General features: G+C 42.1%; 1 pseudogene; it reads left to right on the forward strand.

The window, feature by feature from the left end:
• The first annotated feature begins 1,271 nt into the window (after window positions 1-1,271).
• On the forward strand, window positions 1,272-4,378 carry LOC143382682 (C2 domain-containing protein 2 pseudogene; annotated as a pseudogene).
• Window positions 4,379-24,105: the final 19,727 nt, after the last annotated feature.

The raw sequence follows: 24,105 nt of genomic DNA on the forward strand, positions 1-24,105 counted from the left end.
GATCAGGGTCAGATTTTAAGATGTGAACTTGGCATGCAATTTTAAAGGACTTGTGTGAGAGCTACCTCTTACTTTTAGCATTTCCTTTTAGGAAAATATTATAGTTTGCATCTGGAATGTCCCCCAAAGACTCTAGTGATAGATGCTTGGTCCCCAGTTGGTGGCACTATTGGGAGGTAGTGGAGTCTTCAGGAAGTTGAGCCCCCCTGGAAGTGGGTCATTTGGGGTGTGCCTCTGAAGATTTATTTTGTCCCTGGTGCTTCTCTCTTTCTCTCTCTCTGTTTCCTGACCATGAGGTAAACAGCTTTATTCTGCCATACCTTCTGGCCTTAATGTTCTCCCTCACCAGAGGCCCAGAACCAATGGAGCCCTGTGACTGTGGATGAAAACCTCTGAAGTCAATAGCCCAAATCTTTCCTTGTCTGTTTTTCTCAGGTATTTTATCACAGTAACAGAAAGCTGAATAATTCAGAAAAGAAAGTATTTGACATTTTGGATTATTGGATGAGCTGTGAGTGCAGAAATGTGAATTTCTGAATACATCATAAAATTGATTTAAGCAACCACTATGTAATTTTTATGTGCCATACCTCGTTTAGGGAAAAAGGTAGAGACTACAATGATTTTAATTCTTGAAATACTTTTAAAAGACATTATTTCCCTGAATTTTTAATGACTTTGTTTTTCCTATTTTTCCTGATGCTCATAAAAACAAATGGAATTGCTCATTAAATCTTAGGATAGATGTTGCCAGATAAAGATATAGGAACTGAAGCTTATATGAAAATGGGACGGTATAAAAGAGACCAAAAACAAAAAAGCAAACTAGTTTGGCACAAAGTTCACATATCCAGACTAGATCTACTAATTTTACATCCTTTAAGACCTCCAAACATTGCTAAGCAGAGGGTAAACACAGCAACAGCATTATCCCAAAGTAGTGTGCTGTCATTATACACTATGAGGTAGTGTTGTACTTTGGATATATTAGAGTTGGGATCTGCAATATCTTACAAAGGCCCATGAGGTAAAGGCTTGGTTCCCAGGGTGGTGCTCTTGGAACCTGCTGAAACATCTGTTAGATATTAGAGCTAGTGGGAAGTCTTCAGGTTATCAGGGGATTTTAAGACCCAATTCTCTGCCTCTCTCTCTTTTCTTCCTGGCTTTGAGACTAGTAGTTTTGCTTGGCCATGCCCTCCTTCTGCAATATGTTGTCCAATACCAGAGACAAAAAAAAAAAAAAAAAAAAAAAAAAATTGGTCTGATCAATCATGAATTCCAAAACTGTGAGCCAGAATACACTTTTTTCTCTTTATTGGTTAGTTATGTCAGGTATTTACTATAGTGGTGGGAATTTGACTAATACTCTCCGGCACCAATGCTCTTAATGAGCTAAAAAAGCTTTGTAGTCTAGATATAATACCAGGTACATAATTCAGCAGGAGGGACTCTCAAAGTGTGGGAGCTGGGACTGCACTTCCAATTCTGAATGTGTCAAGAGTGATATCCATGCCCATGACCCTCTATTTTCCCCATTCTCCGTCATCTTCTCTAATAACTCTCCCTGCTACTTACATATCTTTTTTCATCCCTAGACTTCACATATGAGGGAAATTGTGGAATACTTGTCTTTCTGTGTCTGGATTATTTTACTTAATATTATGATCTCCATTCCATTTATTTTTCTACGAGAGACATGATTTTATTGTTCTTTATGGCTGGATAATACTCCACTCTGTGTGTGTGTGTGTGTATGTATGTGTGTGTGTGTGTGTGTGTGTGTATGTGTGTGTGTCTGTGTATGTGTGTATATCACATTTTCTTTATTCATTTGTCCATTGACAGACACACCTAGTCTGATTCCAAAACTTGTCTATTGTGCTGCACTTTACAAGAAACAATAAACTATAGGGTAGTATGCTGACTTTAATCCTTTCAAAAAATGCCACAGCTGTATCATAAGTAGTATTGTATTTAGTATCCTGAGAACCTTTATCCGGATTTCTAGAGGGCTGTACTAATTTCAGTTCTCACTAGTAGTGTGTGAGTGTTCCATTTCCCCCCATATCTTCACCAGCATTCATTTCTTCTTTTGCATTCTTGATGATTGCCATCTGATTGGGTGAGATGGAATCTCAATGTAGTGTTGAATTGCATTCCCCCGATGGTTAAATATGCTGAACTTTTTTTTTCATATAATTATTGTCCATTTGTGCTTCTTTTGAGAAGTGTCTGTTTAGTTAATTTGCCCATTTATTGATTGGGCTGTTTCATTTTCTTGTGTTAAATTTTTTGCATTCTATATATATTCTGGATATCCATTCCCCAACCCCAGCAGTGGGCAGAGCCCGAAGAAGATCAGTGCTGGGAGTCCTACACACTGCTTTCTTGGATCCTGATACTGAACAGCTGGAGGTACCAGGGGCAGGTAACCTAGATGATTGCCCTGAACCATGAGGCCAAAAGGAAAGGGAGGGCCCCCCGCAGGTCTTCTTCTAGCAGGACCTGTGGTTGCAGCTCTAGGAGCTGGCAGATGGAGAAGTCTCCAGCGTGGTCCAGTCAGCCCAGGAGAAGGTGGTGGGAAAGACACTTCAGTTCAGGGGACAGTGTCCTGAGTGGTGGGCTCAGTACATCAGCTGTATGACATACAGCTCTCCCTGGTTCATCTACAGCTGGAGCTACACATGAAAGAAGAAAAAGAAGACATCCAGATTAGGTGGTCCTGCATCCATGTGCCAGAAGTGACAATTAAGATCCAGCCCAAAGCACCAGGGAGGGCCAGGTGGGTGAGACAAATGCAGTATCTGAAACCCTCAAGGATATTTTGAACCACTTTGTGGGTTCCGCCTTTCTGTCGTGGTTCTGAGCACCAAGCCCACAGACATAAAGTAAGCTCAGATTTACAGCACACTTCATCTACTGCTCAAGAATCCTGTCCTCCTAAACCTCATGAACTAAAACCACAAATGAAGAACATCTGCACCTCGCTACTAAATGATCCTGATATTTGGGCAGCGTTAACCTTGTGTGCATTGCCCAGCTGAATGATCCTGTTGAGAGGTTTACCAGCACGCTAGCCAAGAATACTACTCACCTCATTTGGGAGGAAGAGTTCACCTTTGAGCAGAACATAAAGTCCAAGGATTTACACCTGCAGATTAGAGAGGACTGGCAGTACTCAGAAGGTCTGTTGGCCCTGATCACTGTGCTCTCAACCTGTTCTAGAAGCAGCCATCCAGGCTGTAGATCTTCTTTCTGATCAGTGGGCCCATGCTCAGCAGATCAACACTGGGCTCTGTCACTGCAGAGTTTTCTTACATTGAACCCAATAAACTGAAATCCTGGCAAATCCCTTCCCCTGTTGCTGCTGCCAAGATAGGAAAGGATTGCATAGTGATGCCGCATGGGATTGTGGTCACTACTGTCACTACAGTGAAGATGAAGCCTTACTATGATGTGGGGAGGGTATCCCGGCTGAGCTCTGAGTCTCCCCTGAAGACACCCATCAAGGTGAAAGTCATTAAGAAGGACATCTTCATCCAGACCATCTTATGCCATGGTGTACTTGTCAGGAAGATGTTCTCTTCTTCAGATATGGAACTGCTGGTGTTGAATGGCTTTGGTCAGGTCACTGAAGTTGCCATTCCGCAACTCATTGACTCTTCAAAGCTGAAACTCAAGTCATCATGGAAGAATAACACTATCATCATTTCAACGATCTCCAAGACCTCATTCTCTCAGGTCCACAACACTGCCCCGATGTAGGACTATGCATCCTCTGTGGACAGAACCCACCAGGATGCACATCTGGCCCCCCAGATGCAGCTGTAGCCTCTGTTCACTGGTGGAAGACAAGCCAATCCATTCCCAGCTGCCCTCGAGCCCCAGGAGAAGGTACTGAACCCCTAGGACTTGGAGAAGAATCCCCTGGCAGCAACATGATTGCTGCTTGATTGATGGGACGAGCTGTCTGAGAGCTCCCTGAGCATCTCAGAGCTATGCACTACCAAGAATCCTAAAGGAGGAATTTTAAGGTGGGATGCCAGGCTGTTTTTCCTCCAGTGGCACCAGCAGAAATATCCTGGCATGAGCCAGTCACACAGTGACCTCATGTTCCTATAGCAACATGAGGGCACCTGGAAGAAGGGGGCGACCCTCACTTAGCTGCTGAACAAGAAGCTACTTACTGTCCAGGCACTAGGACGAGAGCACCATGAATGCAATGAATAGGGCCCCTGTGGAGCCCTGCCTGCCTCCTTCCCTGCAGCTGGAGTACAGGCACCTAAGACAGCACCCTCACCAGGACAGAGCAGGCATTCTGGCCGCTACCATATGCCCACTCCTCCAGCATGGTTTTCCCCAACAATCTAGTTTTTGAAAGGGAAAGAACAATCTAAGTCTCCAGCTGGAGGCTTCCTCCAAAGAGAACTGACAAAGCCCAATTTGCCACCAGAATCTCAGTGGAACCTGCAGCCCCCACCTAAGCATTGAGGTAACAGTTAGGAGAAGAGTTCCTTGCAAGAGAAATACCATGCTCAGCAGTGCCTGGGAGGGAAGCTGGGGATTCGATTTTACCCACACAGCTCTCTAGCAGCACATGTTTGGGGCCCATGCCTGGACCGTGTCATGGGGAAGTGTGCCCCTCTGGGCTGTCACTATGAACAGAGTGGATGCTCACCTCTCCTAATTTATTTCTTAGGAGTAAAAAGTACACCTGACCCTGAGGACAGACCGGATTTTTTTTTTTTTTGAATTTAACTTTATTTATTTGTTTTTTGTTTGTTTGTATGTGGTGCTGAGGATCGAACCCAGGGCCTCACCTGCCTTAGGCAAGTGATCTACTACTGAGCCATAACCCCAGCCCCAACAGGCAGGAATTTTGATAAAGAAATTACAATAGCAGTTGAAATGCTTTGACAAATATAGGAAGGCATTTGCCTTTGCCCTTAGCCATAGAACTTGAACAGTTATGCAAACACTAAGTATGTCCTGTGCATCTTATACTGAACATTTTCCCATGGTTACTTTGAGCCTACTTTCCAGTGGATATAACGTAAATGCTGATATGGTTCTTAAGTCTTCCTCTGCCATGTCTGCAGCTCAGAATGCCAGTGGAACAGCTTATGTGCAGATTTCCTTTCTGTCTGCTGCACTTACTAGACTAGAGTGGGAACCTGACCCAGAAAGTTGTGAGCAATAAGTGATAGGGCATAGAACATGGTAACACCCCCCCACCCCCGCTACACACACACACTATTTTGCCAAATATTCCCTACAGCCCAAACCAAGTACTTGTAGAACACTAGAAGAAATTATTTTGCATCTCAGGTGCCCATTTTAGGAATGGGAATTTAATAACAAATGGTTCAAACATGGGAAAATCTTTTTATGGGCTCTTCAGATTTCTGCTGTGAATAGTGCTCCTGGCCACATTTTGGAGTGTCCTTGTTTTTGGTTTCCAGTAGGAAAAATGATAAGCGTGGCACACACTTTCAAAACCCTGTGTACCTAGCAAACTGCTTCCCTCATCAGTATGCCTATACCTTGGGTCATTCAGTTTTCATGTTGCTCTGCTCCTCTTGAATGTATAATGCAGGCAGACATGTTTGTTGAAGAGTGATTGTCACTGGAGTGACATATTTTGACCCTTTAATGAGACTGGTGTTCTTTTAGTAAGATTGGAAAGTCTGGTGTGACCCTGACCTCTGGCAGATGGGCAAGTGGGTGTGCGCCTTCCATTAACCCTTCAACATGTATTTCAGGGGAATAGAGCCATCAAGGAGCAAGGCCCTTTGTGAGAGCCAAAACTGAAGCACTTTTTTTTTTTTTTCCTGGTTTTGAGGAAGACATTCAAAAACTACATTGGGAATTCCACTTTCAAATGCACATTTTAAAATTCCTAGGTGTTTCAGAAATTATCAAGTGACTTTTTTTTTGTTTGTTTTTTAAAATTTAGCTTTATTTATTTGTTTGTTGCTTGTTTGTATGTAGTGCTGGGGACTTTTTAACCTCACTTTGTTTTTAAAGATTGCATTTGAATATTAACCTATTGTAAATTTCCAAATGTATCAATAGCAAATTAGTTCTCCCACCAAAAAAAAAAAAAAAAAAAAACAAGAGAGAGAGAGAAGAACAAAGAACATATAGCGAAAATACTGTACTGATACAGAATTCCTTGTGCTGATTTTCACTGAATTTTAGGGAAAGTTATTACCAAAAGCCAGTTGATAACATCTCTATAAGTAATATTAATAGTAGCAGTAATCAGAATGTATGACCTTCATGGAATAGAAATTTACAAAGAATTCATTTGACTTTGACTCAATCATTCAAGTGGTGGTTTACTATGTTAGAAATGTTTCCAGTCAATGTCAGAGTGCTCTCGAGTGACTGATTCCACCTGTACTCATAGGCTTGTGTTCCATGGCTCAAACCAGTGTGGCTGTGTGGATTATTACAATATTGAAATACTTCCATACTAGCTGGTGAAGAGTCCTGAATGGGCCCCCTGCTGCCCTCCTGTCCCTGCATCTCATCTGATACTAACTACACTCCCTGTTCTGTCAGCTGAAGCCCTCTGGGTCAACTCCAGCCCTATGCACAGGGAGTACATTCTTATTGGCTGTAGTCTGTGATATTTTTGTGGTTAAGTTTTTAAATATCATCTAGTGTAGCCTGCTCTTATTTAAATTTTTGACATTTCGGAGTTCATCATAGAGTTTTGTGTTAATTTGGATTTTGGAAAATTGTTCATTCATTATCTTGACTACTACTTTTTGGCATCCCTTAGAGGTTTTTTCCACCCCATCTTCATTTTCTTCAATCTGTAATTGACCCATCTGTATCCATTCTGGCATTCATCTTTCAATTTGTTAGAGCTTTTATGTCATCAAAAGCATTAAAATAATGAGAATGGTTCCAGGTGCTGTTGGACACAGTAACAGACTCACATGAGGGCCCTGTCTTCCAGGGACATGGGGCCGAGGTTGCCATTGAGGAAGGCAGAGTCCACCTTCTCTTCCTCTCTGCAAAAAGGGGTGTGTAGTACTCAGCTTGGGCTGCCATAACAAAGTGCAGTGACAGAGTCGCTTGAACAATAGAAGTTTATTTTCTCACAGTTCTGGAGGTTGTAAGGCTGAGATCCAGATGTCATTAGGATATTTTCTTCTGAGAATTCTCTCCCTGGATTGTGCATGCCATCTTCTTCCTATGTCCTCACATGGTCCCCCTTCTTGTGTTTCTTTGTCCTAATCTCCCCTTTCCCTGTGTGTGTGTGTGTGTGTGTACATATATGTACATAAACATATACATATATATGCATATATAATCACATATTAATTACATAAATTAATGGGCTTCACTGTGTCATTTCCATACATGCATGTATCATGAATTGATCTTCTTTTACCCTTGCTCACCCTCCCTTCTCCCTGATACCTGTGGTCCTTGTTTCTGGATATCTTTTCTTGTTTTTTTTAGTTTCCACATATGAGAGAAAACATGCAATATTTTCCTTACTGTGGCTAAATTATTTCATTTAGCAAGAAGTGTTTTCTTGCAAATGGCAGGATCCATTTTTTTCTTTGAATAATATTCCATCATTATTTTTACTCTATTTGCTTTATTCATGCATCTGTTGACGGGCACCTCAACTGAGTCCACATCTTACCTAAGTGTCACAATAGACATGGTCATTCAGGTGTCTTTTTTATTTGCTGATTTCATTTTCTTTGAATAAATACCAAGCATTGGCATACCTGGGTCATATGGTATTCTATTTTAATTTTCTGAGATCCATCCCTACTGTTTGACATCCATAGATGTCATACTTATTTACATTCTTACCAACATTCTTACTAACATTCTGTTTACTTCACATCCTCACCAGTGATATTAATATAAAATAACCATTCCAACTGGAATAACCATCTTACTCACCTTGGTAAGACATAATCTCCTTATAGGTTTGATTTGCATCTATGATGGCTAAAGATGTTGAGCATTTTCACATATATTTATTGGCAATTTGCATTTCTTCTTTTGAGAAGTGTATTCAGGTCATTGGTCCATTTTTATTATATGACTTGCTTTTTGGTTGTTGTTTTTTTCCTGTATTCATCCTATATCAGACAGATAGCTGGCAAAGACTGTCTCCAATTCTCTTTTGTTTTCTCTTCACTCTGCTGATTGTATTCTTATCTATGCAGAAGTTGTTTTTTTTTTTTTTTTAATTTGATACAGTCAAATTCATTCTCATTCTGATTTCCTGAGCCGTTGGAGTCCTCAGTTGGAAATCATTGCTTTTGCCATGATCTTGAAGTGTTTCCTCTATGTTCTCTTTAGTAGTTTCAAAGGATCCTGACATACATTCAGGTCTTTAATCCTGAGTTGAGTTTTGTACAAGGTGAGAGGTAGGGATCTAATTTCAGTCTTCTACATGGGAACATCCAGTTTTCCCAGCACCATTTGTTGAAGAAGGCTGTTCTTTCTCCAATATTTTGGCATATTTTTTTGATAATTGGTTGCAGTTTATATTTATTTCTGGGTTCACTGTTCTGTTCCAGTGGTGTACATGCCTCTTTATATGCCACTAGTATACTGTTTTTGTTACTATGGCTCTCCAATACAATTTGAAATAAGGTATTGTGGTGCTTCTAGCGTTGCTCTTTTTTGCTCAAAATTGCTTCATTCTGGATATTTTTTACTTACATATGAATTTTAGAATTATTTTTTTTTCTAGTTCATTGGAAAATGTCATTGGTATTTTTAGGGGGATTGCAGTGGATTGTAAATTTCTTTGGGTAGTATGGCCATTTTAACAATATGAATTCTCTGGATTCATGAACATAGTAGGTGTTTCCAACTTCTAATATGTTCTTCAATATCTCTCTTCAGTATTTTGTAATTTGCATGGTAGAAGCCTTTCACATTCTTAGTTAGATTTATTTTTAGGTGTTTCTTCTTCTTTTTCTTCTTCTCCTCCTTCCCCCTTTTCGCTTCCTCCTTCCCCTCCTCCTTCTTCATTGCTGTAATAAGATTAATAAGATTACTTTCCTGATTATTTTCTCAGAGAACTCATTATTGGTATGTACAAAAGCTACTGATTTTTGCATACTGATATTGAATCCTAATTAAATGAATTTGTTTATCAGTTCTAAAAGTCTTTTTTGGCTTTTTTTTCAATTATCTTGTTACACAAACAGATCATTAGTAAATGAGGATAATTTGACTTCCTGCTTTAAAGTTTACTTTCTCTTGCCTAATTTCTTTGGCTAAAATGTCTGGTACTATGTTGAATAAGGTTAGTGAGAGTGAGCATCTTCATCTTGTTCCTGATCTTATAGGGAGTGTTTTCAGCTTTTCTCAGTTTAGTATGATGTGTAGCCTTCACTGTGTTGAGACATGATCCTGCTATATGTAGTTTCTTCAGGGTTTTCATCATAAGGAGAATGCTGAATTTTATCAAAGGATTTTTGGCATCAATTGAGATAATCATGTGATTTTTATCCTTGATTTTATTTATTTGCTTTATTACATTTATTGATTTGTGTTTGCTGGACCATTCTTTCATCCTTGGAATGAAAGAAACTTGATCATGTCATGTTATCTTTTTAATCTGTTATTTAATTAAATCTAAAAGTGTTTATTAAAGATTTTCATATCTGTGTTTCTCATAGATATTGGCATATCTTTCAGTTTATCTCTAACCACATTTGGTTTTAAAGATTGGGTGCTCCAAGATTTATTGCTTATGCATTTATAATAATTATATCTTTATGATGAATTATGCCTTGATCAATATATAGTACCTACTTTCCTGATTTTGTTTTAAAGTTTGTTTAAGATCTCTTTTTCTGTTGTGTCCTTTATAGGTTTTCTTAGCAGGGTAATACTGGCTTCGTAGAATGAGTTTGGAAGCTTCCTTTCCCTGTTTTATGAATTAGTTTGAGCAGCATTCGTGTTAGTACTTTTAAAAATTAGGTAAAATTCAGCAATGATTCCATCTGGTCCTAGGATCATTATTTCTTTTTTCCTTTTTTTAATATTTATTTTTTAGTTGTCATTTGAACTCAAGACCTTCATTTTATTTATTTATTCTTATATAGTGCTGAGAATTGATTCCAGCGCCTCACATATGCTAGGCAAGTGCTTTACCATTGAGCCACAACCCCAGATCTCTTTTTTCCTTTTAATCAGAAAAATTTTATTACCGCTTCATTCTCATTACTTGTCATCAATCTAGTTAGGTATTTTATATCCTCTTTGTTGAGTTTGGTAATTTATATGTGTACAGAAATGTATATGTTTTCATTTCTTCTGGATTTTTTAGTTTATTTGGCATAGAGTTTTTCAAAATTTTCCTTAATGATCCTTTGAATTTCACTATTGTTAAGAATCCTTTTTATGTCTAATTTTACTTCTTTGAGCCTTCTCTTTCTCTTTAACAGTTTAAGGGATTGTCAATATTATTATTTCAAAGAACCAACTCTTTGTTTTATTGAGGCTTTGTATTATTCTTTTAGCCTTTAATTCATTCATTTCTTCTGTGATCTTTACTATTTCTTTCCTTCCATGGAGTTTGGATTTGGATTTTGTTTTTATAAGAAAATGTTATTGATTTTAGTTCTATTTTTATGACTTAGGCACCCATTGCTATAAATTTGCACTGCTTTTCCTGTTCTGGTATGTTGTGGTTCCATTTCATTTGATTCAAGGAGTTTAAAAAATTTTCCATCTGATTTTTTCTGTAATCTGCTATTCATTTAATAGTGTTGTTCAATCTACATGTGATTGTGTAATTTCTGCAGTTATTTCTAGTTTCTTTTCATTGTGATCAGATAAAATACAAGAAATTATTTTATTGAAAAAACTTCGGTAGGAGTTGCTCCATGGTATAATATATAGTCTACTTTGGAAAACATTTTTTGTGCTGAAGAAAATAATGTGTATTTTGTAACTGTTGGATGGAATATTTTGAAGATTTTATTAAGTTCGTTAGATCTAAAGTATATTGTAAATCTGAGGTTTCTTTTTTATTTTTTTAAATAGTTGTACACAATACTTTTATTTTGTTTATTTTTATGTGGTGCTGAGGATTGAACCCAGGGCCTCAAACATGCTAGGCAAGTGCTTTACCACTGAGCCACAACTCCAGCCCCTTATGTTTCTTTTTCTAATTTTTTTTGGGGGGGTGTCTGGAAGATGTATTTACTGTGACCTATCTTTCCATTTATCTCTAATCATGTTTGTTTTTTAAAAATTGGTTGCTCCAAGACTTATTGCTTATACATCTATAATAATTATATCTTTGGATTAATTATTCCCTTGGTCAATATATAGTGACCTCCTTTTCTGTTCTGTTTTTATTTTAAAGTCAGTTTTATCAGTTATAAAAGTAGCTACTCCTTTTTGCTTTTGGATTCCCTTTACTTGTAATCATTTTTCATTCTTTCATTAGCACTGTGCACATGAGGTAAATTTCTTGTAGGCAGCATATTGTTAGGTCTTATTTTTTAATCCATTTAGCCAATCTGCATCTTTTATATGGGAAATTTAAAACATTTACATTCGGGGTGATTATCAAAAGGTATGTACTTATTCCTGTAATTTTGCTCCTTTTTTCTTCTGGTAGTTTTGAATGTACCATTTTTTTTCTTCCGGTCTTATTCATTTTAGAAGTTTACCATATTGATGATATATGATTCTTTACTATTTCTCATTTGCATGTCTACTCCTCTAGTGGGATTCACTTTTTCACATTTGCTGATAATTTTATCTTCCTTCCTCTTCTGAGTATAGTACTCCCTTTTGTATTAGTTTAGCTTTTTATTACTGTGACACAATATCTGAAAAAAACTCTTAAAGGAAGAAAGATTTATTTTACCTCATGGTTACAGAGGTTTCATTCTGGGGTTGGCCAGCTCCATTCCTTTGTGCCTAAGGTGAGGCTGAACATCATGGCAGATGGGTTTGACAGAGGAAAGTTGCTCACCACCTGGCAGTTGGGAAGCAGAGAGAGGGATAGGAAGGGGCTAGTGACAAGATATGTTCCCCAAGGGCCTGCCCCCAAGGACCCACTCCCTTCAACTAGACCCTATTTCTCACAGTTTCCACCGCCTCACCCCAGTAATCCATTCATATTATGAAGCCATCAGTGGATTAATCCACTCAGGACATCAGAGTCCTCATGATTCAATCATTTCCTAAAAATCCCCACCTCTGAATACTACTGCGTTGGGATCAAGCAATCAGAGTATGAGCCTTTTGGAAACATTCTGGATCCAAACCATAACAAGTATCTTCAGTGGTGCTGGGTGGTCATTCATTCCCTTAATTTATTCTTATCTAAAGTCTTTCTTTATCTCTCTTGTTTTCTTGAAGACTAACACTGCTGGGTATAGCTGTCATTTTTGACACTCTACTTCTTTATCCAGAGTACTTTCTTTTTTTAAAAAATCATCGGTCAGAATGGTTTATAGTCAATCATGAAGATCTCATTTTACCTTAATTACTTCTTTAAAGGCCCAATTGCCAAATAAAGTCACATTCTGAAGTATTGGTGGTTGAGACCACGTATGAGTTTGGGGACACATAACTCAACCATAATAGGTAGGTGTGGAGAGTTTGGTTGTTTCTAGTGAGCATCAGGGACCTCAGGCCACCACAGTGTTTATAGCAGCAGGACTCATGGGGCCTGTGGATGAGGGTGGGTGGTATGGCTGGAGAAGCTCTGCCTTTGTTTCCCTAGCAAGTTACAATAAGTGACTTTATACATCAGTCAGTTAGTAAACAGCCCAAGAAAAACCAGTGTCTCTGAGACTTGTCAAGTGGTTGATTGCTTAATAAAAATGAACAATATCGTATGCATGGTTAGTAGTCATATATAATTTAGAGGCTCCATAAATGTATAAAGTTGAAGATTGTTCCTGTAAAGCAGCAACTCCTGGGCCCCAGGGCAGCTCCAGGAGCCATGCAGTACAGATACCTTGGGTGGGGAAGAAACTGTTGGAACCTGTGTGTGCATATCAAGCAGAAGGGGCATCCTTGTCTTCTTCATTGTTAGTGAGCAGGTGGTAGGGTGCCTCCCTGATCCTTGACAGTCCAGGTCCCTGTGGATCCTGGGTTCTGCAGTGAAGAGGAGTAACCTCTATGCAGAAGTTCTGAAGAGGGATGTCTAATTATTCCCTCTAAGCAGAGGGTGATGACCCCAGCTGTAGGTGCCCCTCTACAGGACTTGCTGATGACATTGTCTAGTTATATTTGAACAACCCAGAATGGCCTTGTGGCTTAAGAACTTTCCTGCCAAGAACCTAAAGACTATGAAGGGAACAAGCAAGATCCTGATAAAGTCATGTTCCTTGAAGGAGAACTTTGTCTGCCAGTTGACTAGTAAAGCCAATGGTAAACTAACTACAGCTGCAAGAAATGAGGAACCTGCCCTGAAGGTCATAGCAAAGCCATTAAGAACAGGGGCTTTTATTTGAATTAAATATCAGCAGTCCCTTTTGTATAATGTGCTGTGGTTTATATAATATATACTGTTAACTTTTTGTATCTGCAGGCCTTGTCCATGGATTCAACTAACCTCAAATTAAAAATATTGACAAAGAATAATTTATCTGTATTGAATACATATAGACTTTCCCTCTTGCTATTATTCCTAAACAATACTGTATAATAACCCTTTCCTGGGGCCCAGAGTCCATGGGAGATGTGAGGTAGCAGGGCACAAGGCCTGCTAGGGCATCTGAAGTTCCACACACTGGAAACACTCCTTCTGTGTACTGGGATGGTGGCCCTGGGGCTGGGGAGCATCCTGATTTGGGTTTTCCTGAGGCAGTGACTGAGACTAAATTCTGACTTGTTTGGAACTACCTTCTCTCTCAGGTGGGATGCTCAAGGTGCACTGGAATATATCTGGAGAGGGGGCCTAACTTCCACATCTAAACTGATTCACCGATAGTGAGCCTGGGGCTGAGGTGATAATGATGACTCACAGGTATCACTAACCAGACACAGTGACCACCATTTTGCATGATTTAAATAAACTGCCATGTCTTAGCATTCAGGTGTGAATATAAGAGGCTTGCCCTGAATCACATAGTGGTGTGTGGGTGGGGGGTGTTGGGGGGAGGTGCTCAAACCTGCTAGCATGGCTGCTTCTCCAGACTCATTATGGGTTTATGGACCCTCTGGGAATGTGGCCAGAACTCCTGATCCTACAAATGTGCTCATGAGACCCTTGGCAGGGACTAGTGTTTCCCTACTGATTCTAAATGCAGAAAACAGTTAATCCCCTTTGCTCACCCAGGGAGTAGCTCCTGGGGCAGGTGGTTGTTAGTTGTCCTCTACCTTCCATGGAATAATCCACAGTTCCCTGTGGTAAGGACAAACCTTCTATTTGTGGGGAGCACATACACTCTAAAGCTGAGAGATGCCTGATTTTCTACTTAGCAAAGCATGGGAAGTCTCCTCGTGAACAATATTAATTTACAGAAAGAAGTAGACATTTCAGGAGCACCCTTTCATCAGCTTGTTGTTAACACCTTAGCTTGAAAAGCCCCTCATGCAAAGGAAAACTGCAGGGACTCACTCCTGCCCTTGGGAAATGTGGAGTGTGTCATACACACCCAGGGAAGTGCCAGCATTGTGCAGATGTCCTTGGGTGCATCTAATGACAGCAGATGGAAGAGAGAAACTGCTGTTTCACTGGGCTGTGGGGTTGAACTATCCTTTCTTGTAAAGGAAAAAAACATTTTTCAGTAAACTTGAAATCTATGGCACCAATAAAAGAGGAGGAAGTGTGCCTGGCAGATGATCTTTTTAACTAAGAAACATGCCTTACATCTGCATAATTATGTTTATGAGAATTGTTTTTAGAGAACTTGAGCAAACAGTGCATTATGGGAAGGAAATTCTAAGAAAATCATCTTCATTGCACATATAAAGTTAGTAGTGGGTTACTAATATTATTTCAGGAAATATTTTGGAAAAATAGTAAATTGGAATCAAGGGTTGAATCCCATTGGTATTATTAAGTAAAAATAAAGTGCGATAAAATATATTTAGATTATTTACATTTTCCCATTACCATTTTATTCATGAATATTAGTTAGGTTAACAAGATAAAGATATCAGAATATTCACTTTGCTCACATGCATGGTCACCACAGCAACTCAGCAAGTTATAGAAATTTAATATTATTTTGATTAATGATCATAACAGATTCATTTAGGTTCCTTATTAGCAGTTGCCAGATAGAAAACCGTGTATTTGTAAATTTTTTAAGTTTCCTAATTAAACGTTCTATTTGTTCAGCTTTTTATTTTCCATTCATGTTATTTCTTGACTCATTTTCCAAGTCTCATAACCATTGTTCATAATCCCATGGAAATTACTTTCTTTCATAGTGGAGATGACACTGAGAAGTGCTGGTGGGTGGTGGGTCTGTCAGCAAAGCCGGGCTCTGCCATTACCCTAACATCAGATGGCTTTCATTGACAAATCAGGTGCCCAATCCCTTAAGCTCCCCAGACCTCTCCACCTACTCTCTGTCGCTACTCACTAGAGTAAAGCAGGATCCCACAAGTTCAGCCACCTCTGCACAGTGGCCCCTCCAAATCTACTGAGGACATCACCCTCCTGCCTCCCAAGTCCAGCACCAGGCCAGGCCAACAGGAGTTTTCTGGGCTGCTGTCAGTTTTCTGGGAAGTGACCACTTAGAGTGTCTCTAACTGCTTTCTAAGACAAATCCAGGTCATCTCTGGCCCTAAGTTCCCACTTCCTATGGATTCCATTCATGTCTTCATCAGTCATTTGTGGACATATTCCAAGTGCCTGATTCTGGCAGCCAGCTTCCCATTTCTTTGTACTTTAGGGAAGGGGGTGACAATGAATAAATACAAAAATACTGGGTCAGGCAGGGGTTATGGACTAGGAAGAGCAGACCTGGCCCTCCTGGGAACCATGGAAGATCTTGAGGATGGGCATTGAGAAAGAAGCCCATTGAGAAGGGAAGGAGCCCTGCAGCATTGAGGAGTGATCATTCCAAGCACAGGGAAATCAAGCAGGGTTTCTGTGAAGGAACAGCATCCAGAATGGTTCAGGGAAAACCTCAGCATGGGTGGCGTGCCATGGGGGAGGGTCATGGTGAGAGTGAGGCCACAGAGCCCCAGAGGCCACACCCTGCAGGACTTTGAGGCACTGGGTGAGAACCTGAGGTTGTTCTAACCAGGTGAGTTGCACAGGATTATTTTGAGGCAGATGTAGATCACTTGACTTTCAACAGTTCCCCTACTGAAGCCAGTGGTTATGGTCCCTCATTGTAGTTGCAGCTGGATGGCTGAGGGGTTTGGGCTAATTTTGTATTTTCTGCTCTGCACTATATAATTCATAGTAGCAGAATATTATCTTTTAATTCACAATATATCCCATTTTAACTACAGTGCCTAGTGTGAATTGGTTTCTCAACTTGGGTTATATTTGTGTGGGGGCGGGGAGGAGAGGCGGGGTTGAGGAGAGACTGTACACTTTCTGATAGTGGAAGCTTCTCTTTTTTCTTCTCTATCACTTTACATTTGTAACTCCATAAATTCTTCTCTGTTTGTGTAGATGCCTAGGATATTGTGTGGGTGCTCAGCCCCTGGGAGGTAGATGTGAGTCCAGATGCTTGTTTGCTGGTTCATATCATTCCTAGAGTCCATCTGCTGTAGGTGTTTATTGTGTTTCCAGACTAGTCAAAAATCCAGAATTCAGTTCCTGTCTCCAAAGAAATAAAAGGGGGGCCATTTATACATTTGACAAGATAATAACTAATACTGGACAAATAAGATGATGATTTCTCTCACTGAATGTTGTCTGCATTTTATTCGTGTTTAAAATTTGTGATTCTCTAAACTGTGGGTCAAAGTTGAGGATAGTGAACACCTGTAGAGGAAGGAATTTTTCAGGTCTACACTTAGAATCTGCAGTTCTTCTGTTCAGAGGCAATGACATTACAGAGGAACAGAAGTTCCTGAGGATTTTCCTAAGCAGAGAACGTCATCTGAGAGGCCACATTGACAGTGTCTCAGTGTCTCAGGGGTCTGGCCAGTGTCCTTGTGCTTCCAGTTGGCTAAGGAGTTTCACGTGAAAGAAAAATGATGTGGGGTTTTCTGTAGAAAATTTCTGTGAAAGGTCTCTGTGTTCAGTCCCTGTGGGAATTCTGAGGTGCCTGTGTGATATCTCTGTGTGGGTCTTTTAAAATCTGTGTAAAGTCTGTATGAGGTCTCTGTGTGAGGAGGACACTCCATGTGGTCAATGTGTTTGTGTGAGATGTCTGTGTACTATCTGTGGTTGGTCTCTATGAGACCGTTGAGGAAATCTGTGGGACATCTCTGTGGAGATGTTTCCCCTTGGTCTGGAACTCTGTGGGAGTTCTATGTGAGAGATCACTGCATGAGGACCATGTGGCAGTGAAAGGTTGTTGTCGGAGACTCTGTGTCTCTGAGGTCTCTCTGAGGTCTCTGTTAGTACAGATCTTTCAGAGGTTCTTTTAGGAAGTCTGTCAAGGGTTCTGTGAGATCTGTGAGGACCCTGAAGTTGGTGCTATATCTGAGGGAAGTCCTTGTGTTACTGTGACTGCTGTGTTAGAGGTTCTGTAGTGGCTTCTGTGGCCATCTTTAGGTTGGGTCTGTGAATGGCTATGTGCCAGGGGGTCTTACTTGTGTCTGACAGAGGATTCTGTTACATCTCTGTGTGGGGGTCTCACTGTGGGTCTCTGGGATGTCTCCTGGTTGTTGGAATTACTGCCCTTTCTAGATGACAAAGCTGACAGAAGCAGAGGGAAACAGGACTTCCTTTTTCATGACTCTGGCTGTCCATCAATTTCGCTATCTGTGGCATTATCCCTTCGCAATACCTGGGGTCCACATCCAGGTCCTCTTCCCAGAGAACCTGCCTCTCTGTGCTTTGAGAGGGCCCAGCAGGGCCAGATTCAAGGATCTGACTCTGTTCTATCCCATTTGGTGCCTGGGTCTTTTCTTGATCCTAGGCCTATTCTGAGGTCTGCTGTTTTCAAATAAGGGACAGGACCTGGCTCAGGGTTGACCTGTAGGGCCTGTTCTCGCACTGGAAAGGACTACCTGGCTTTACCTATGGAGTACTTTCAGACATTAGAGCAGGACCATGCCTGTGTCATCTGCCTTGGTGGCACTTCATGGTACAGGACTCTCCATCACTAAACAGGGCAGAGGGCCCATGAGTGGTGCTGCTGCCTTCCCCAGGTGGGCCATAGCATCAAACATTCTGCAGACATGGTTTCTCTTCTTTGTCCTTTGGGACCTGCCTGCTTTCCCATGTGGAGAGGCTGCAGGAAGAAGAAGCCTGTGTTGGAAGCAGAATGAGGTCAGGGAAGTCTGCTGGTTGCCCCCACCCAGCTTATTCCTACATTTTGGACAAGTCACTGCCATGATATGACAAGTTCTAACTGAATCACTTTTTCTTCTCTAGTCTCTGGAAAAGCAATTTCTGGAAGCCTAGAGAATCTTGCTTTGTGATTCCAGGCTACTCCTTTTGGACTTTTTAGGTCCCTGCTTTTCCACTGCAGAAGAAGTGCTAGGGCCATGTCTAAAGGTCATCTAACTGGGAGTCACAGCTGGAGTTCCTTAGTTCTGGCTACTCCAATTGATTAACTCATCCGTTCTTTCTCTCCAGCCTGTGTCTTTGCTAAAGGGGCTTCTCCAGGTCTGTGGTCTGGGAGCTAGAGAGGGTGCACAGGGTTGAGGCCAGAGTGAGTCCACAATTTTCAGTCCCTCAGGTTGGTGGCTGGTAATAGGAGTGCAGAGGCTTCCCATAAACCACACCATTTGTGATATCCCCATGTTATTCTCTTTCTTTGGCTCCATTTTAATCCTCCACATCCCATTCTCTGCCCACTCTGCCCCAGTGTCAGATGGTTAGTGCATACATATTTGTGCCAACTGGGGGTTGGGGGGTTCAGGGTTAGCAAGTTGCATGTGACACAGCCCTTAGCAGCCAACTTGCTGTTCCCACCCAGACACATACAGATCTATAATTTTCATTCTGGCCACTGCTTTAGAGAGTGAGGAAGGCAGGAGCAGAAATAGGTGACATGGCCACTGCATGCAGCCTGAAGAAAAAGGAGCTGGAAAGGCCCATATGTTAACCTCCATTAGGCAAGGGTTCACAGGGCAGTTTTCCTGTGTTTCCCACCAAGACATCCAGCAGCAGGGACTTTCTGGCCACCTCTGAACTCAGGACCATGAAAGTATAACTTTCCTGGACATGAGAAGCTGCTAAGTTCCATGGTATCTTGTACCCCAAACTGTATACCTTCACAAAGATCAGGATTGAGGGAAAGGCTGATTCAGACCTTGGGGTGGGTTTCTTGTGGGGTAGCCCCATTCTTGATGAGTCCCTAAGGCATTCTCTTATTTCTAATGATCAAGTCATGAATTCTTAAGTTGTAATGAGAGGATTGATCTGGCATAAGGGTGGGTACTCAATGCCACTGTCACCTCCCTGCATGTCCACTTCCTTCTAGAATCCAGAGTAATGAAGAACAGATATGACTTCCTTCCCTAGACCCAGCAAGACACAGACAAAAGCCTCTCTGATTAAAAAAAAAAAAAAAAGCAGTATTATTAAGCCATTTTCACCTCATTAAGAAGAAACCATTATTAAACAGGTTGGGCTCACATGAGGACAGTTTTTCTCAGTATGGTCTGAATTGTGGGAAAAACTTCTTCCCAGCAGGATAGGAGTGGGAAGCATGTTGATGCTGACGAGACAACAAACGTCTCTGAAGAGCACAGTGCCTTGGATAGTGCACACTGTGGCCCGAGATACCTCCCACCCTGGGTCCTCTGCTGGCAGGGGCTGGACAGAGGTGCAGACTCCTTGAGCAGCAAGGCTGGATTGTTATCCTGGTTTCTGATTCACCTGATTGGAGGATGTCTGTGGCCCCTGGGGTGGCCTGGTGACCAGGAGCCATAGCTTTCATCCCTCTCCTTTGCTCCAGGGAGGAGGAACCCCTGGAATAATGGGATTGCCTACCCACAGGGGTCTGTGGTTCCTCTTTCACCATGTTTTTCTTGTGGGAAGAAAGATTATGATGAAACCTCATTTTCTGCTCTATGATCCATTCAACAGTGGTCATGAGTGCCTGGGCTTCCGATGCCCTCTTATCTGTAAGCTGTCGGCTTGTGACTGACCTTTGGCTTTGGGTAGTAGTTGATGGGGTCATGACTTTGGGTAGGGAGTTTGCCTGCCTTTTGCCTTTCCTGGGGACAATATTCTGCAGAAAGTTCTTTATTCTGTCCCCAAAGTTCCTCTTTGAAGGAGCCTGGGAGGACTTGTCCCCCACAATGTCTCCTACCTTCATGACTGAGGCAGAGTGGCCCTGAAAGTCTTTCTTCTTATGCTTCTGACCTGGGCCTCACTCTGTCCTCCCTCTTGGCAGTTGGCCTTAACTTATTTCTCCTGCTCTTCCCTGAATCCTGGAGCTCAGGGATCTTGGGTTCCTGTAGGTCTTCGCTGCTGTCTTCACTGGTCAAGAGTCTATACAGCCCCCAAGAAGTTGATGAACTGCTACTGGACATGCTCCTAGGAAGCTAGGATGTCTGTAGCCAGGAGCACCTCAGGGGCACAGTCCTGATGAAACATGTCAGTGGCAAAGTCTTGCGGGATGACACCTGTAGCCAGTTCTTGAGGCTGGTTCTCTGGCTCAGTCTCTGCTTTCAGGCATGAGTAGTATCTTGGCCCTGGGAAATAGAACTTATAGGAGGGTGTTACTGATCCTCTGAGATTCTAAATTCCCCAGATTAATATGAACATTTGGGAAGTTTTATGGTCTTTCTGATTTCATTGGTGATTCCCCAGTTAGAAGACTCCTCCTCCTCATCCTCTATTTCTCTGACTTCTTCAGCCTTTAAAAATTGGTGTCCTACCTGAAGTGATGACATGCTGTGGCATGAGACTTGTAAGGTCACACCTCCACTCCCCAGGGACTCATGTCTGCCCATTTCTAGGCTTGGACTTGGTTCCAGGCTCTCTTACAGATCCCAGGACAGTACCATTGTGCCAGGTTCTGCCCATGAGAATGTAAGTGTGAGGCTGAGAGGGCAAGCTGCCCTCTTCTGTGGTTGAAGGAGCATCTGAGAGCCCACAGTTCTCACTAGATGGAGTTCTGCTCAAGGACTCAAATGAGGACTCTTCAGGGTGGGAACTGAAGTTTGTGCTACTTCCTTCAGTCCTGGACCTTTCTGGGTGGTTTTTCCCATCATGGCCAATAGAGTCAGCCGCGGAGTCACAGGAGGATGAGGAGGGGAGGGCGGGCTGTGGAGGTAGTGAAGCCTCAGAGTTTTTCATCTTCAAGACATTTATGTGCTTGAGGACCCTGAGGGGTAGGTCCCACCTGTGCCAGCATCAAGGAGGGAGATTTCCTGGGAGGTGTTCCTGAAGACTTCCCCACCTTTTAAGGATGGTCTATCCCAAGTTATCTTGTGGGTGTTTGAATTTCCAGGTGGGGCAGAGACATGATATGTGCCCAGCCCGGAATGCCAAACACCCTAGGAATCCTTCCTTCTTGGATTATCTCTGCCCTCTCTGAACCAGTCTCTTGTATAGGAGGGCTTCTGTTGTCTGGAATTACTGAGTTACAGGAAGACCCACAATTATCCTTTGCCTGATCTGCCCTTGGGATGTTGTCCCAGGACTCGTTCAGATTCAGAAGTGGGTAGATATTGGGTGGTTGTCTGTACTGGTGTAGCATAAACCTCTTCTGAAGGTGTTGCTCCCATTTCTCCTGAAGCTCAAGGCTGAAGAAATCCCCTGGGAGCTTGTTGATGGGCTTGTGATCACAGGAGGCCCTGTTCTCAGAAGTGATTTTCTGAGACTTCTGGACCAAATAAGGTAAAGCCTCTCTACTTTCTACTTGTATTCTTAAAATGTAGTATTACAGGTGTTGAAGAGCAGAAGGGGAAAGCAGCTGGGTCTCCTCTTGGCTTGTGGGGCATGGAAATCCACATGTGATATTCAGTGGAACATGGCATTGCAAACTTGGGAGAGATGATGGGAGATGGGCCTGATGGTGGATCTGAGCCAGTGATGGTGACTGGGAGCAAGACAAGGTTGGAGTCACAGGCTGAAATTGAACAAGAGGGTGGAGCACCTGGGAGGAAAAGAGTGGCCCAGGTGCAGCCTGCACCTGCCCTGTAATGTAATCAAGCATTTCATTGAATGCAATGGAGGAAAAGTCTGCTGAGGGCCCAGACATTCTGACAGTAGCCACCAGAGACTTGCTATGCAGAATGGGGAGGCCACAAAAGAGCTGGCTGCATTTCTGCTGTAAATGGTCCCCCCAGGACCTTGGTGTAAAAGAGCTGCCGAGGAAAAGTAAGCATCTCTAGGCTTGCCTTTTGTGTTTCAGAAGGGTCGTGGGATAGTGGTGTCCTGCTCCCTGCCAGGGACTGTACTGTGCTTCCCAGAGAATTCAGGGAGTAGACTGGTTCATCTTTTGTCTTCACATTACAAATTTTCCTTCCTGCTCTCTTCCTGATTGGTATCTCCATCAGTTTCTGGACACCAGGGTTAATGAAAGAAGTCACTTCAGCCTCTACTTGCGAGAGTGGGTGGTTTGCCCAGAGTGAGTCCTCTGGTGGGTGGGAAGCATGATCTCTCTTGGATTCACTGTGTGGGGAGCGGGAGAGGCCACAGACTTTGGCAGTCATCTGCCACTAAGAGAGGGATGAGATGAGACAGGTGGAGAGAATATGGCCTGAGACTGCTGGGAAAGGAAATGGCAATGGGACAGGAGAAGGCAATGGCACAGGGGATGGCGATCGGATAGGAGAAGGCAACCAATAGTTGTTGTGGGGAGATAGCTCTGTGGCTTGGTTCCCAGTGAGAGTATCATTGAGTCACACTGAGGAGTCAGGTTGGGGTCTGGCAGAAATACACAATGGGCCATGGGATCAGGAGGGATAAGATGGGGGAGAGGAAAGTCCACGTGGCTGAGGTGAACATTGTTCTAGAGGAATCACAGACTCTGGTGACTGAGAGGCATTCAGGGTTGAGTGTGACTGAACAGAAACTGAGGAAGTCATTAGGTCTGCTGAAGGAAGTAGAGGCCAGGAACAAAGGCTTTGAATCTGTAAGTCATTTTGGGGAGTGTTGACCTCTTAACAATGTCACATCTCATGGCTTCTGAACCTGGAATGTCTCCCCATTTATTTTGGTCTTTAAGTTCTTTCAACAGTAGTTTGCAGTTTGCAAGTGGTGAAGTCTGCATTTCTTTTATGAAATTTACTCCTAAGTACTTTATTCCTTTGCTATTGTAACAAATTATTTTTTCAGGGCTGGGGTTGTGGCACAGTGGTAGAGCACCTGCCTAGCACTTGTGAGGCACTGGGTTTGATCCTCAGCACCACATAAAAATTAAATAAAATAAAGGTATTGTGTCCATCTACAACTAAAAAAAAAAAAAAATTTTAAGAGAGAGAGAGAGAGAGAGAGAGAGAGAGAGAGAGAGAGAGAGAGGGAGAATTTTTTTTTATATTTATTTTTTAGTATTCGGCGGACACAACATCTTTGTTTGTATGTGGTGCTGAGGATCGAACCCGGGCCGCACGTATGCCAGGCTGGTACGCTACTGCTTGAGCCACATCTCCAGCCCCAAAAATATTTTTAAAAATTGTTTTCTCAAATATGTTTTTGGATTGTTTATCACTAGCACTTGGAACAGGGCAGCACCTCGTCTCTGTGGCCTACAGCTTTGCAGGCTCATTTCTTTTCTCTAGCGGGGTATCCGTGGGAGAGTACCTTCTTTGAAGTTTTGACATAGATGACCATGTTATCTGCCTGTAAGTTAGTACTTCCTTTACAATCCCAATACTTTTTTTTTTTTTCTTTTCCTTACCTAATTGCCCTGGATAGCAACTCTGGCACTGTGAAAGGAGTGAAATTGGCTATCCTGGTCTTGTTTGGAGTTTTGCCTGATACTTCTTCTGTATCTATTACAATGGTTGTGTCACTTTTTCTATCAGTATGATGTATTCATGTTTTTGTGTCTGCGTGTGTGGACTGGAGATGGAACCCAGGGGTGC

Source organism: Callospermophilus lateralis, unplaced genomic scaffold, assembly GCF_048772815.1.
Source record: "Callospermophilus lateralis isolate mCalLat2 unplaced genomic scaffold, mCalLat2.hap1 Scaffold_1246, whole genome shotgun sequence".
NCBI lineage: Eukaryota > Metazoa > Chordata > Mammalia > Rodentia > Sciuridae > Callospermophilus > Callospermophilus lateralis.